Genomic DNA, 14,333 nt, shown 5'->3' on the forward strand with positions numbered 1-14,333 from the left:
CTCACAGGTCCACGGATAGCCACAAAACACCTCAAGGCATTTATGAAGGCATCAGTTGTTAGATCTTCCAATAGCTCAATGTGAATTGCCCTTGAGGACAGACAGGTGAGTATGAGACCGTACCTTTTACTCTCTTTACGACCTTGCTTAGTGTTAAAAGGTCCAAAACAGTCCATTCCACAGTAGGAGAATGGAGGGGAGGGTTCAACACGGTCAACAGGTAGATCTGCCATCTTTTGCGTTTCTGTTGGCCTGCGAGCTCTCCTGCACGTAACACATTGTTTGATGTGGTTTGCCACAACTTTGCTGCCACCAACAATCCAGTAACCATTTGCTCTCAGCTCATTTAGCGTTTGTCCTCTGCCTTGATGCTGAGTTTTTTCATGACAGTGATCTAGGATCAGGCGTGTGACCACCCCGTCCCTTGGTAGGATTACTGGATGTTTCAAGTCAAGTGGTAAGGAAGCCTTTTTCAATCGCCCTCCCACCCTGAGCACACCATCTTGCAATACTGGATCGAGCTGGAACAACTGATGGCTACGAGGAAGTTTGCCTTCAGTTAGTATTTGCATTTCCTCCTTGAAAGCGTCATCTTGTGCCAGTTTCACAAGCACAAGGCTTGCCTGTCTTCTGTCTTCTACACTTACAGGTTCTGCTGTTTTGGTTGCTTTTGCCAACTGCTGGATTCGAGCAACAACATTCACTGCTGTGAGCCATTTTGAAAACCGCTTGAACCTCTCCAAAAAGTTGTCCTCTTCTACAACCTTGGTTTGTAGTACTTGTGTCGTTTTGATTTCCGGATCACCCAGCAGGAGTTGTGGCGTTGATTCTGGTGTGACAATCTCTCTTTCCCACAGGAACTTGGGTCCAGTGAGCCAATTTGAACTGATCAACTCTGCCACCTTAAGGCCTCTGGAGGCATGATCTGCCGGATTTTGATCAGTGTTGACATGATGCCACTGTGCTGGGTCGGTTGTTTCTCTTATCCTCTGGACTCGATTTGCAACAAAAACATGAAATCTACGGGCTTCATTGTTAATGTAGCCCAAGACCACCTGTGAATCTGTCCAAAAGTATTCTTGGTCAATTTTTAGCTCCATCTCCTCTTTCAACATGTTGCTGACTGCTGCAGAGACCACTGCAGCTGTTAACTCCAGCCTTGGTATGGTTACAACTTTCAAGGGTGCTACTCTTGCCTTACCTATGACTAAGGAGCACTGCACCTTGTGTTCACCTACCACTCGAATGTATGAGCACTGGCCGTATCCATAGCTACTTGCATCAGAAAAATGGTGCAGTTCAGTTCTCTGAACTTTCCCTAGGTTTTCTGGAGTAAAGCATCTTTGAATCTGTAGGTTTTGTAGATTCTCCAAATCCTTCAACCAGCTCTCCCATTTCGGCTTCAGTTCTTCAGGCAGTGGTTCGTCCCATCCAATACTCTTTTGGCACATTTCCTGTAGTATTTTCTTTCCCAGCAGGAGGAAGGGAGCCAAGAAGCCTAATGGGTCGAAAACAGAGGCGACAGTCGAGAGGATTCCCCGTCGTGTTGCTGGTTTCTCATCCATGGTGACCTTAAAGGAGAAAGTGTCACTGTTCACACTCCATTTTACTCCCAAAACAGTTTGGACTGGGAGTTCATCATGATTGAGATCCACATCCTGAGCTCCACTAGCACGTTCACTGTCAGGAATCGACTCCAAGACTTCTCTGTTGTTAGAGATGAACTTGTGGAGGTGCAATCTCGCCTTTGCACACAGAATTTGCGCTTCTCTCACCAGTTTAATAGCTGTCTTCACAGATTCCACGCTGATGAGGCCATCGTCAACATAAAAGTTTTTTCTGATAAAGTTGGCAGCTGCAGGATACTCTCTTTCATTCTGGCTTGCAAGATACTTCAGCCCATAATTTGAGCAACCAGGAGAGGATGCTGCTCCAAAAAGATGGACTTTCATGCGATACTCTTTTGGCTCTGAATTTGTGTTGCCATTTTCAAACCACAGGAAACGTAAGTAATCCCTGTCCTCTCGACTAACGTGAAACCTATGAAACATTTTCTCTACATCACAGGTCACTGCTATTGGATGTTTGCGAAACCTGCAGAGCACTCCTGTCAGCCCGTTTGTAAGGTCAGGTCCAGCCAGTAAGTGATCATTAAGAGCTGTGCCATTGTATTTGGCCGAACAGTCAAACACAACCCTAATCTTTTCTGGTTTTCTAGGGTGATATACCCCTTGGTGAGGAATATACCATACATGTCCTGTTTGGGGTTGATGTTCAGCTCTTTCTGCATCACCATCTCTGAAGACATTTTCCATAAATTTGACATAATCCTCCTTAAATTTTGGATTTTTGTCAAGTTTTCTCTTCAGGTGCTTCAGTCTCACTAGAGCCAGCTGCTTGTTTTCTGGCAGTTTTGGACGTGTTTTAAAAGGAAGGGGCATCTCCAGATGTCCATCTGCATTCTGGTGTACTCCTTCACTCAGTAACTGCATGAACTGTATGTCATCTTGCGATATGCTCTTTTCTCCAGATTGTGTGTCCTTGAAGTCAGATTCAAGGACTTTAATGACAGTGGCTGGCGTCAGTGGTGGAAGTTCCTTGACAGACACACGATGACACAGACCTGTCACTTCTGTTGACCTTGCAACCTGTGGTGAACTGCCAACAATGCTCCAACCCAAGTCAGTTTTGACTGCATAAGGCTCTTCATCACCCCCTGTGATGACACGTCGTGGCGCCAAGGCTCTGGAGCAGTCATAACCTATTAAGAGTCCGACTTCACAATCCATCAGATCTGGTATTTCCCTTGCTATTTCATTCAGATGTTTCCACCTTTTTGCAGTTTCAGGGGTCGGAATGTGGGAACGTTCCAGTGGGATGAAGTCTCTGGAGTATGCAGTTGGCAAGTTAATAAAGCTTTGTGAGGTAAACCCTCTGACTCTGAGACCACTGACTCTCTCACTCTGAACAATGGAATCTTTTCCCATCATAGTGGTAAGCTTTAACTTAACTGGCTCTATATGTGCCTTCATCCTCTCACACACCCCTTGGTCTACAAAGGTGTTGCTGCTCTGGGTATCTAGTAAAGCATACACTAATGTCTCTTTCTCAGGTGTAGTGATTGAGGAAATCCACACAGGCACTATCATGGATGTACTCCCACCATTTCCTCTGTCTATGCAGCAGGAAAGGGAAGATGTATTCTCTTCTGCTTGCATGGCCTGAGCAGATGGGTTTGCAGCAGGGAGACGGTCTTCATGAAGTGGTGTTGGATGATGTTTCTTGCAAATGCTACAAGTAGCTCTATTCTTGCAGTCCTTTGAATTGTGTCCTTTTCTAAGACAACCAAAGCACAGGTTATTGTCAAATATGAACCTTTTCTTGTCCTCCACAAGCTTATTGGTAAACCTCTGACACCTGTGGATGGAGTGGCTTTCTCCACAGCAAATACACGGGGCTGGGTTTGTAGATGTTACTCTCTTGTATCCACTTGAATCCCTTGAGCTGTTTTCCACAGCACTGTATGTTTTCATCACTGTACTTGGTTGATCTGACACTTTTACATTTGTGTTAAACACATTTGCTTTTGGGCGTTTCACATCTCTTAATGGCTTTTCTTCAGTAAGTTTCAGTGCATGAAAGGATGTCACTGGATTACATGCACATTCTGCTTCTCGTGCTATGAAGTCAGCAAACTCCTTGAATTCAGGGTATTCCTCTGTTTCTCTCAACTGCTTTGTGACATGGCGATTCCAGCGAGAAGTTACCCAATCAGGGAGTTTTTGGAGCATCTTTTGATTCTCTTCACAGTCATTTAACACCTGAAGCCCTTTAATGTGTGGCATGGCATTGCTGCAGGCTGTCAGAAAATCACTAAATTGTCTCAGTTTAACTGACTCCCTTGAGCCAATCTTCGGCCAGTTGTTTAGTTTTTCTCTATATGCACGCTGGATTACAAAGAAGTTACCATATCGTGCATTCAATACCTCCCATGCTTGGTCATAAGCTTCATCATCCTTTCTATAGAAGCTTCCTTCCAGTACAGACCGTGCCTCACCACTAATGTATTTTTGGAGGTAAAACAATCTGTCTGCTGGATTCATGCAGCGACGTTCTATCAATGCTTTGAAGCTTGTGCTCCATTCTAAAAACTTGAGTGGGTCTCCTGAAAAGACTGAGGGCTCTGGTGCAGGAAGTCTGGTAAGAACCATTGTGTCATGTAGGGCTTGCACTAACGATGCTTCATTGTTAGCATTCTTTGACTGTTCAGTGTTATTGTTACACGTTTGTTCCCCTTTATTTTCTTTTTTAGGTACAGGAGTATGACTGGCCAACTTACTGCCTGCCGTGCTGTTTTGGTCATCAGCCTCACTTTCAGTTTCAGAGTATGCCTTAAGCCTGGCAGCTATTACTTCAAGATCTCTCTGATTTTCTAGCCTTCTGAGTTCTTGCCTTTGTGTAGCAATTGCTTCTTCCCTCTTCATTTCAGCCTGTTTTGCAGCTAACTGTGCAGCATATTCTGCTCTTTTTGCTGTCATACTTTGCTGTTCTGATGCACAGCTTGACTGATGGCTACGAACGGTGAATTTTGAGACTGAAGTACCAAATATTGACTGGGCATACTCTCTGTCAAGCACCATACGAAGTCTTGCCTCTTCAGCCTTAACATCAAACTCCTCTTGCCCCACTTCACTCATGCGCACTTTCATTAACTCCATCAAATCCCTTGTTACTGCTGCACAAGAGTCCATTTTTCTTCTAACCTCAGTAGAAGGTGCTAATTGACATCGGATATTTTCATACATATCTCTCACTTTTGTCTCCATTCCTTCAACAGCATCCATCATGTCACCCAAGTCTTCATCAGTGCACTCGTCTTTAAGTTTGGTACGAGAAGCTCTAACTTGTTCTTTCCAGCTTTCATAGAGCATGATGAATTTACTCTCTTTCTGTGAAGCCTCTTGTTGCTTCAGCTCTTGCATTTTTGGAGTAAACTTTCTCTCCCGAGAAGATTTCCTTGTTGATGAAGTTAAAGAGGTAGGTTCCATTGTTATTTTCAGAATTTCTATTTTTGCGTGAATGTCACCAATGAGTGTCTCTAACCTTTCCCTTTCAACTTTGTCACTTTGTGATTTTAGTTGTTCACTTAACTCAGTCAGCTCTTCTTGAAGTGACTCAATTTGTACACTACATTCATCAGCCTGTGATTTTTCTCCCTGAACTGACATTGTACATGTTTTAGAAAGGACACTATCACCGATTAATGGCAAAAGATGCACATAGCTTTGAAACCTGCTAACTGCGATCTTAGTTACAATATTTTGTAAGTGTTTAACCAAGAAATCCTCTTAATGCACTCCTTTGATTAAGCATTCAAACACTTGGATCAAAAATACTATTACAACATTCATTAACAAAATAAACAATAACAACAGTGGTTTGTAATCAGGCTTCAGTGATAAATCAGTCACTTTCTTATTAATTAACCAGTATTTTCAACATGTATTATTATTCTCACAAGATTAGCAAATGTTCCAAATTTTATGGAAATTACACCATCAAACCTGATGCTATCTGCCGATTCGCTCTTCTGCCAGTGCTGGGATGAAACAGTCAGTCCACTTTGTAACCCATGGACGGGATATTTGCAGAGCTGTAGTCTACGCTGTCAGACGGCGCCCTCTGTGAATGGAACTGCGATTCTCGAACGTGCCGGTGTCAGGAACAGCCACTCTCCTTCCATGAATTGGCAAGCCTTTTCCCGCGTTTTGTCCGATCACCCGCTGCCCAGCGCTCTTGCTTCTTCTTCTTCCATGAATTGGCAAGCCGTATCCCGCGTTCTCTCCGACCACAAGCTGCCCAGCGATCGTGCTTCTTCTTTTCTCATTCACGGCCGCGCACCTTTCTTTCTCCGGTGGTACGTTTTCACTGTAACTACACCGGTCCCACGAAATGAATGGCCACGATTCTTACAGATGTCTCGAAGCTTTATTTTCTCTCTCTCTCTGTACTTCAGCTGACACCGTGAAAACTACAATGAATAAAGACATACACACTTGAAAACACATGCAACTCCCAATCACTGTTAATTATCATTGTAACATATAAACAGAAAGTTACCGTGTCCGCCACTTGGACCACATGTAGAATTATTGTTCTGCCGTTGCTTGCTCTCCTCTACAGCCTTTTCTGCTGCTCTGACCCATAATGCAACTGAACCACAACAAACTGACCCGGCCTCACATTTCGACCTCACATTTCCCACAATGCCCTAAATCAGACCCTTACATTTCACATTAAAAGCCCTCAAAAAGAAATACATTTAACCAAACATTTTATGACATTAATTATTGTAGTTTAAATCACCTTTTTATAACCAGGAACCTGAATGACCATGAATGTCTATAAACACTACAAACACATAAACTGTTTCAGAGACAGTTACATACATGAACTAAATTTCACACGTAGATTGTTAAATTTGTATAAATCCATTATACCTACACTGGTGGTGGCAATCTTATTCGAAATGACCGTGAAAACACCGGAAAGTGCAGCATTGTAGATGTTTCAGATTTGGGATACAGTAACAAACGGTGTCCGATTTGGGATACAGTCTTGATAGATAGACAGACAGACAGACAGACAGACAGACAGACAGACAGATTACTTTATACATTCCTGAAGGGAAATTCAGTCATCATAGCAGTCCAGTATTTGAATACAATAAAATAGATACAGTGGAATAAAATACTGAGGTAGAAAAAACAAAAAGAAGAATAGGACAAGGACACTTAAAAAAACACAAGATAAATAAATAGGTAAATAAGATGCAGTGGCAAGATGGTGGTTATGGTAATTTTTATTTTGTCTATACAGTGTCAGAAAACAGTGAAAAATGTCCATTATCATTTCCCGGAGGCAATAGTCTAACCTCAAGAAATTCTGCTTAAATATATATGTCATAGTAAAGCTGGAAACCGAGCATGGTTGGCAATTTGGCTTAAAAAACAAGTGAAACAAGCAGTACTGAATGGGCCCTCGCAGTACACGCGTGTTGGGGCATGCTGCCGTCGGGGTGTGTGCGTTACAGGGGCCAGTCTATACCACCCCTATGAATTTCATTGCATTAAGTGTTATAGTGTGGCCACGGTACCAAATATGAAATTAGACTGCCACCACAGTGCCACCTAGGGGCCGATCAATAAAACCTTAAAGGGTTATCCTCAGGAGGGCATTGACAATAACTGTACCAAGTTTTGTATAATGATGCACAAACTATCCCTTTAATCCTCATACAGTGTCTGAAGGAGGACTCTTACTGATATGTATAAGTTAGAAGAGGCGGGTAGCAATGGTGGAAAGTAACTATGTACATTTACTCAAGTACTGGACTTAAAGTAAAATTTTGAGGTACTTTTATGTACATTTTATGTAACTTTATACTTCTACTCCACTACATTTTGAGGCATATATTGTACATTTTATTCCTCTACATTTAGCTGAAAGCTTTAGTTACTTTTCAGGTCAAGATTTAAAATGAAAAACATGATACATTTAAAATGATTACCCATTTTTATAAATTGAACCACTTAAAAGTTTATTAGGTAGTTTAAATGAGCGGAGTGGAGTCATTTCACAGTGTGGTATTAGTACTTTTACTGAAGTAAAGGATCTGAACACTTCTTCCACCACTGTCTTTTTTACTTCTTTACTTTTTTTTTTTTTTACTTTTTTTTTTACATTTTTTTTTCTTTGTTGTTTTTTCTTTCTTATTTTTAATTTTTAAATTTTTTTTATTTAAATTTTTTATTTTTTATTATTTTTATTTATTTATTTATTATTATTATCATCATTTTTTTCCCTTCTGCGTATGCGCAGACTTTTTGCGGTTCTGCGCAAAAGAGAAATAGGTTAGGTTAGATTTTCGGTTGGTGTCAGATAATTCATTTTTAAAGGTTTCCTCAAGCATTTCTCTAACAATACAGTCAGTGTGTGGTCATGGTTGGGCGTTCGGCGGGGGGTAAACAGTCTTTCCCCTTTGCATAGAAGTGCTTGGCTAAGTTGCTTAAACCCACATGCTAATGTTAACAAGGTCTTATTGAGAGACAATGCATTTCAACCCCACCCTCACCAGAAGGGAAAACAAACTATCCTTCTCCAATAACTTTGCAATGAATGAAATCCCTCCCTTGTCAAATCCCTCCCCCTAGGAAAACACCAGTAAAATGCCTAAAGGCCGCTGTGTGGTGGGATGCACTATGAAAGGGTAAAGAATCCAGAACTAAGTTTTTAAGCTGATGAACTGAAAACCAGAGTTTTTTAGAGGTTGAAAAGTGACAATGGGTCAGCTGGTGTATCCTGACGTTCGGTATGCCGAATAACATAGGTTGGCTATGACTTTGGCATTAACAGCATAACTAATACTTAAACCTATTGTAGTTATACTATGGCAGAGTAGAGTTAATAGAATGAAAGTTTATCAGATAAATTTGCTAAAACTGAATTCATCCCATAATAATTTCTCAGTCACATCATACGCCACCATGGACTACAATTTCATTGCTAAGCAGATGATACCCATCTCTCCCTCTCCACAAAAACCATCACCCCCGCCACTCTGCTCACCATCACAAACTGCCTTACTGACATAAAAACCTGGATGAACAGCATCTTTCTCAAACTCAACTGCAACAAATCAGAAATCATCATCACTGGCCCCAAATCCCGCCTCCCCTCTTCCCAGGACTTCTCACTGAACATCGATGGACACACAGTCACCCCCTCCCCCTCTGTCCCAAACCTCGGCGTCACCATGGATCCAACCCTCTCCTTCAAATCACACATCAAGAACATCACCAAAACATCCTTCTTCCACCTCCACAACATCTCACGTGTCCGTCCAATCCTGTCCTCCTCCGCTGCCGAAACACTTATTCATGCTTTCATAACCTCCAGACTGGACTATTGCAACAGCATTCTCTATGGCCTCCCCTCCAACAACCTTCAAAAACTACAATATGTCCAAAATTCAGCTGCCCGATTGCTCACCCACTCCCACTCCAGAGAACACTTCACGCCCATCCTTCAGCACCTTCACTGGCTCCCTATCCAGCACAGAATCCACTTCAAGATCCTGCTCATCACCTACAAAGCCCTCAATAACCTTCTCCCCCATACCTCACAGATCTCCCCCAACGTCATTCCCCCATCCGCAACCTCAGATCTTCAGACGCCAACCTACTGACCCCCATCACCAGGACAAAGCACCGCACCGTGGGGGACCCTCTGGACCTCCCTCCCTACTCACATCAGCAATTCAGACTCCCTCCACGCCTTTAAAAAACAACTCAAAACCCACCTTTTCAAAATAGCTTACAAGACCTGAACTCGAATCTCTCATCTCTGTTTAGTTCTGTTTTCTTTTGCATTTTGTGTTTGTGTGTGTCTTATTGCTGTTATGTTAAACAACTTTGAGTACCTTTAAATGTGCTATAAAAATTGAATGTATTATTATTAATATTATTATTATTATTATTATTATTATTATTATTAATACTTTTTTACCCCAAAATATTCTTCATTGAAAAATACAATAAGACATTTCCAATTACAGAATACAATTATCCTTTTCTTATTTTTTATACATATATGTACATGTAAACAGTCACATATACACATACACAAACGATAATGAACAAAAACACAAGAAAAATAATTAAATTAAATTACCCCCACGTCCCACCTCGGCACAATTCATACATTTTTAATACTTTGAATGGAATATTAGGCCAAAAAATAAAAATATATTTATATATATTTAAAATATTAGATTTCTTTGGGAATAGCATAGAAAAGTAGTAGTAGTAGTAGGATAGAGCAACCTCCTGTGACAATGTTAGGATGGACTGAAAATATGGTGACAATATCCCCTGTAATAGAACTTTTGCTCCACTGACTTGCCAGTTCAACCAGAGAGACTGAGGAAAAATGACACATAGTTAAAAGATGTTTTAAAAAAATAAAATAAATTCAGGACTTTTGAGAAACCATTCAGGTCTGGAGCCCCAGAAACCCACCCACCGCTCCTCACCTGACCTCAGTGTTATTTCAGAATTAACTGTAGTCAAGTACAGGACCTGATATAATCAAATAAAAAAAACAACCTATGGTATTTTTATGAGCTATTCCTTATCAGGCTAGTTTACAATTGTTTTCTTCACTTTTTATCTAGCAGCCAGGACTCAAGTTGAGCAAAGGTTCAATTATATCAGATTTCACTGTCCTCAGGGCCCTTTTCAGTTGGGGCTTCTTTGTTGCGCGGCCATATATAAAAAGTGCCCTATGAGTATTTTACTTACATATATTAAATGATTTCTTACTATACCATGCTCATATCTGGGGGCTAATATTTTCCAACATCATATATATAATAGTAGATCCTCAAGCAAAAGTGTTTAGCAGCTGTTTTTCCTGGATTGTGGCATGTGCTTTGTGGCATTAATCACCCCTCATACACCCAGGCATGCCAAAGGAGGCCGAGGCGTGTTTGGACGCATCAGACCTAACCCATAAACTCTCTGCACACCCCAGCTGTGGTTGCACACACCTCAGCCTTTGTCCATCCTCTTCATACCTGACCTGGATTATCATGCATGTAGTGTTATTAATAAATAAAAGCCTAGGTGTAGTTATCGATGACTCAACGTAACTGTGTGCAATAATAATGGACAGTATGTACAGGCTTGTAATTGCACTCCACTTACCAATGGTAATTAATTCAAGAAGTGACAATAAAAAGACCGATTTGTTCCTATAATTTCCTTCCTGTACGTCTGTGTAAGTTTGGTCTACATGTGCACATGTAACCAACACTGGAGGCCAGATGTTTTTTTCCTCAATTCTCCTTCAGGCCTATAGAGAGCAGCAAACTCCCCTGGATAACTCATTTATGATCAAACACCCAAAAATCTGAGACAATCTTTAGTCTATCCTGTCGTCTGTTTAAACAAATGGAACAAAAGAAGTGCCATTTTTGATTTGTCATGCTGAGAGAAAAAATAATAACATTAAACAGACACACCTTTTTTTCTAAATTGTACTTTATTTTCTTTTAAAGACATGTTTTAAAACAGCGATTGTAGAGAATAAATAAAGAAACATTATGTTTTTTTTACTTCCATAGGTACATTTATGTAATTAAAAACTCTATATTAATAAGTGTGTTCATTGGTCTTGAAGACCACAGGAATCCTCTTTTTTTTCTTCTTCTTCTTCTTCATCTCCATCTTTATCTTCTTCTTAAATTAAAAAAGAAATTGTCACATCTCCCCCTCCTCCATCAAATTGATTACCAAATAAATTAAAACGTAAAAAATCAAGATAGAAAAATTCCCAGCCATTCCTTCCACTTTGTTAATTTGAAAAGTAGTGGCAGCAGAGAATCTCAACTCGTGAAGCCCTTCGACTCCATCTTTAAACCAAGGTATGTACAGTGAGAGGACATCCAAATCTTTTCCAGTTTAATCACCCCATGTTTTTTAATTTACGTATAAATAATAAAACTAACTCTACATAACAATATTACCAATGGTAATCATACAGAATAGTATTTTCTTTTGCCTCCGACTGTGTAGACTGGCCTTCCTTTTGACGCCATAGACCACAAATCACACTATACAGTAGAACCCTGTTCAGAAGAATAACATCAGTGATATGCTTTTTCTTAACATGTAGATCTCGTTGCCGACAATAGATTATGTACATAATATAAATGAATCCAGCTGTGGAATGATAGGAAATCTGGAGCACTTCGGATATTGCGGATGCAGATTCTGTAGATGTATTTTGTTGCTGATTTTACTGCCGTTTGTTTGTTTGTTTGTTGTTTTTGTAAGCGCATACATGTGATACTGCTTTTTGTGAAGTGTTGCTCCTGTGCTATACGGTTGGTCAAACAACCAAAAAAGGCTGGGACATCCCAAGTGGTTTTCTTGATTGAACTCTTAGGTTTTTCCTGCAAGTGAAGAAGAGAGAGAAAGAGAAAGAGAAAGAGAAAGAGCACAGGGCATTTTAAAGCAAATCACACACATCAAACACATCAATGTAAGACTTTGGAAGTGGAGTGGTGTCTGCAATACACACTGCTTGCACTGATGCCTCAGGGGAGTCTCAGTAATCAACTAGTGTCCATGCAACTCAAATAGTGACAGTCACACTGCTGCAAGTGTATGCACGTTCTTAGAAAAATAGTTTGTCATCTCTTTTGGCAGGCAAATTAATTCAGAACATGCACAGTAGGAATTCTGGTGGGGATAACTGTAACCTCCAAAAAAATTTTAGATAACAGTTGGAGACTATTTTACATTTTTTCTAATGATATTCAAAACCGTGTTGTTCACCAAACTGCGGTTTCTCAGGGAGGTAAAATTATTTAAATCATCCACCAGGTAGTTTATTTGTGATGCAGGTTGCTGCAAACAGGGCATCTGCAGGTACCAGAAATATCTGTCTGTGGCTTTTTAACACCTTTTTGTCATGTTAGTTTATTCAAATTTAACACCGGTTGTGTATCGGAGCAGGTAATGTGATTCTGCTGTCCTTTTCTAAATGGTGATTAGATTTTTAAAATCCTCACAAACAGCCATTACAAACCCTCAAACTTTGTCTAAACCTATGGAGTCATAGGAAAGCCATAAAGAAAGGAATAAAGCTGTAAAAGAAAAAGAAAATAATGTGGAAATATGAAGAAGAATAAAAAAGATAATATGGACTGCGTGTAGATAATTACAAATATCAAGTACACAAAAAAGAGAAACACAGAAAAGTTTGAATAAATGTGGAAATAAAAAGAGAAATGACAAAATATGAAGAAGAATAAAAAAAATAATATGGACTGAGTGTAGATAATTACAAATAACAAGTAAAAAAAGAGAAACAGAAAAGTTTGAATAAATGTGGAAATAAAAAGAGAAATGACAAAATATAAAAGAATAAGCATTTTAATTTATTTTCAAATTTAGCATTTTACATATTTCTGTAAATATAAAAGATAAAATATATTTTTGCATATAAATGACTATTTTTTTTCTTTTATTCTTTTATATATTTCTGTCTATATTTCCACATGTGTTTACTTTTTTGTCTTATATTTAATTATCTTTATATTTCCACATTTTTAATGTACTTTTTAATTTGTCTTTATTCCACATTATTTCATGTATTCCTCCTTATATTTCCATATTTATTTTCTTACTCTTTAACAAATGTATTTTTATTTATGGGACTTCTATGACTCCTTACAAACCCATTTACATTTCTATAAATTATAACTATGATTAGATCATGAGATATCAAATATGTCAGGGTCTATTTAAGACAAATGTGTAGAGGTTGAAATTAATTCAAACATCTTTATATTTTGTGCTTTTTTTCAGAATAGAAAAAAAATGATATCAGACTTTTTAAGGCTTTTGTTTTTGTTTAATTAAAATGTCTTACCTTTTCAGACCTGCAGATACCCTGTGCATGAGACACATCATGTGCTTTGTGTTATTGTTTTTTTTGTATATATTATTTCAATAGTACTGTTTTTTGTTATTATTATTATTATTATCATCATATTTTTAGAGTCCCAGAATTCCTACAGAGGAATGCAGTTCCTCAGCCAGCAGCACGTGTCACAGGAACCAAACAGCTTTACCCAAAACCTTCTAAAGTAAGGTTAGTGTCTCATTTGGTACAACACACACACAAACACACGCAAACACACACACACACACACACGCACACACATTCACGTACACATGAATATTTTTTCACATCTAATCAATACAAGACACACGAATATGAAAATCCACGCACCTTCTTGTTGTTTCACACACACACACACTCACACACACACACACACACACACAGCCATTGGCCCTTTTCAGACCGCGTTTCCGTAAAAGTGCTGCAATGAGCTCTGCTGTCATTTCGTCTTAGGACATTCATACTGATTCTGCAACGTTATAACGTTTATATTGGCGTCTATACACATTGCAATCCGGCATTGCAGAACGAAGTGGGAGGACACGGTATTGCCGTGGTAACAGAGCAGTGGCAGTACGTCTACAATAAGCAACTGCAGCTGCAGGTGCATTCAGAACAATAATGGTGGAAGAACTGCAAGTCATGCTGTTTCTTGCTGTAGAGATTCTACATATTCAACCAAAGTTGTTCTGCATTTAGCTGAACATGATTCGATTACTGTCGGACTCAAGATGTTTCTGATGATACGCTCCACTCCCTTTCTTATTACACGAATGTTGGTCACACAAATGGCATACAGT

At 39.5% G+C, this 14,333-nt stretch overlaps 1 protein-coding gene across 1 annotated transcript in view; it reads right to left on the reverse strand.

Annotated features, from left to right (window-relative positions):
• Positions 1-11,289: 11,289 nt before the first annotated feature.
• The window catches only part of celf3a (cugbp, Elav-like family member 3a), a 41,881-nt gene continuing 38,837 nt past the window's right edge, over positions 11,290-14,333 (reverse strand). The window contains exon 14 of the mRNA XM_059349564.1: positions 11,290-12,016. The gene's annotated coding sequence lies outside the window, so the exon portion shown is untranslated. The remainder of the gene's footprint in view (positions 12,017-14,333) is intronic.

This window comes from Centropristis striata, chromosome 14, assembly GCF_030273125.1.
Source record: "Centropristis striata isolate RG_2023a ecotype Rhode Island chromosome 14, C.striata_1.0, whole genome shotgun sequence".
In the NCBI taxonomy this organism is placed as follows: domain Eukaryota; kingdom Metazoa; phylum Chordata; class Actinopteri; order Perciformes; family Serranidae; genus Centropristis; species Centropristis striata.